This window comes from Bactrocera neohumeralis, unplaced genomic scaffold (assembly GCF_024586455.1).
Source record: "Bactrocera neohumeralis isolate Rockhampton unplaced genomic scaffold, APGP_CSIRO_Bneo_wtdbg2-racon-allhic-juicebox.fasta_v2 ctg1621, whole genome shotgun sequence".
Classification (NCBI taxonomy): domain Eukaryota; kingdom Metazoa; phylum Arthropoda; class Insecta; order Diptera; family Tephritidae; genus Bactrocera; species Bactrocera neohumeralis.
Window position 1 is genome coordinate 29,607 of NW_026089784.1, and position 2,612 is coordinate 32,218.

Below are 2,612 nucleotides of genomic sequence, written 5' to 3' on the forward strand. Positions count from 1 at the left end.
CTCGCTTCATTCATAAAAACAGAGGCCGTAACATCTCCCCGAGCATGCCTTTGCCAAAAAGTCGTCTTTCGCGACGATGGCAAAAGCCAAAAATCATAAATTGCACAACTTTCTGGTGCTTCTCGCAAAAATCTGCGTCGATATGTATTCACGATCATACGTATACGTACATACATATTTACGCATGTTTGTAGGCGAAGCTGCTACAGCGGCAAGGGGTGACAATCGGCGGCCATTACTTTGCTTATGCCATAGAAATTCTATTGCTACGAATATGGAAATGACAACGAAATAATACAAATATGCATATTTCTAAATGTCATTAATTTCTTTGAAGAAATGAAAGGAATGAATGATCCTGAGAAGTATAGTCTTAACTTTTCAACGGCCAATGCAGAGCATTTCAACCAAAAGGAATTTATTCATTAAAATCACCACTCAGAAGTCGTTTTATCCGTTGTAAGCGAACGATTTTCGAAGAAACATCATTTCTAATATGCCACAAGACAAAATTAGAAATGAACTTCTTAAACCTCACGCTGTCAAATAAAACGATATACTTCGTCATTGCGGGTCGATTTCCAAAAAATGTAAATGAAGACTAACTACAGAAATGATCCTGTAAAGTATAGCCTTAATTTTTCAACGGCCAACGCAGAGTATTTCAACCAAAATATACGCAAAATAGTTGAGAATTCGCAGAAATGAAAGACAAACGAAAGAAAAAGAAGCATAACTTCAATAATGCACAAGCATACAAACATACATATGCGCAGCAGCAGCAAGGAAAGAGGTAACAATCGGCGATCCATTGTATATTTCTTTCATGCATAACCAAACCATAATTAGGACAACGCAATACAAGTGTCAATGGTGGTGTTGGTGGTAAGCGCTTGAAAAGTTACGACGAGCACGTAGGTTCGAATCCCAACAGAATTTATTTTTAATTGAATATGTCACCAACCAAAAATTGAAACATTGTTCTACAAAAACAACAACAGCATAAGCATGGCAACATTGTGTTGTTGGTAGAAAAGCCGAGCTGTGCCGAAAGAAACGAACAAACGATCGCCGATTGTCATCGCTTCGCTTGCTGCTCGAACATCTTCGCAGACAAGGTTGCGTAGATTCATATTGAGCAAGATTGCGTAGATTCATATTAAGCAAGGTTGCGTAGATTCATATTGAGCAAGGTTGCGTAGATTCATATTGAGCAAGGTTGCGCAACCTGAATCTATCGCAACCTTTTCCGAACTCGTATAAGAAGTATAGCTTCAAAAAACAATCCATTCATCTTAAAACCAGTTTTAAAATCATTGCAAATCAGGCCCATTTTTTTAATGAGCAGCGATAATGGCACTTTAACTTCCAATTTATTTTAATTACGACTAGTTTTTCATCTTTGTCGAATTCACATCGAGATTTCGCAACGAACAAAAACTATATTCATGCACATCAACAAAAGCACACACTCACACGGTTTTAATAAACTGACCACAAATATAATGAATTCATTGCTAAGGCAACGGTTGCACATAACAACACAACCAAAATATGAATAAATAATAAAACAACAAATAAATTAATTGCAGTAAAATACATATGACTACTAAATAGCCAATTGATGGCAACAAAGTGAGATCAAGAGGGGCAAAGCATGGACGGAGAGTGGCTAGCTTATTGAACAGTGTTCAAATTAAAGTAAAATTAGGAAAATATATATACACTGTTTAGAAAGTATCGGGAATTTATAAATAAAACGAAAATTCGCCTTCAAAGTAACATCTGTTTGAAGCGATGCACATGTGCCAACGCTTCTTCCAATCGTCAAAACATTTTGGCCTTCAGCTCTGGCGTCGAATTTGTTTTGATGACTTCAATTGAGTCGAAACGTGTTCCCCAAAGTGGATATTTCAGTATGGAGAAAGGTAAAAGTCACAGTGGTTATATCAGGTGAATACAGTGCTTGCTTAATGATATTTGTTGAGTATTTGGCCAAAATTTAACACAAATACGTTGATTTAATTTTAAAATTCGACAAACACTACTGAGGTTGACTGACATAAACAGCTGCTTTAAACACACTGGTTGACAGATCGCGCTAGTTATTGGCATCATAATTATGGACACTTGTACCAACTTAGGAAAAAAATATACCTGTCTTTATTATAAGCGAGAGATGAGAGAGGGAATGAAGAATTCCCGATACTTTCTTGACAGGGTTATTGTATTAAAAATTTTAAATTAAAGGTTTCTTAGTGTGATTTAAAAATAATATATTAGATGTTAAGATGTGGCTAAATGAGTTAAGTTTCCCGCCCTCATACACCACTACACCACACAGCACACCACTCACAAAGCAACACTGGCACACTCACCACACTTGGAGACTACACTCATCGATTGGAAGCAGCACTCTACCCCCTTCTTTGAAATTTCAAGTGAAGTGGTTGTGTTTTTGGTGCGGTCCTGGGGTTTTGTCAGGAATTCCTAGTTTTTCACACCAATAGTTAGCAATTTCTTTGCTGAGGCTTTTCGAAAGCTAAAACAACTAAACGGACACTAAATCTGCAAGTTAAGATAAGTACAATTTGTATTTTTTAATTAAAATT

General features: G+C 36.5%; 1 pseudogene; it reads right to left on the reverse strand.

Moving 5' to 3' along the window:
• Positions 1 to 433: 433 nt before the first annotated feature.
• LOC126766529 (small nucleolar RNA U3) lies at positions 434 to 636 on the reverse strand (annotated as a pseudogene).
• Between the last annotated feature and the right edge of the window lie 1,976 nt (positions 637 to 2,612).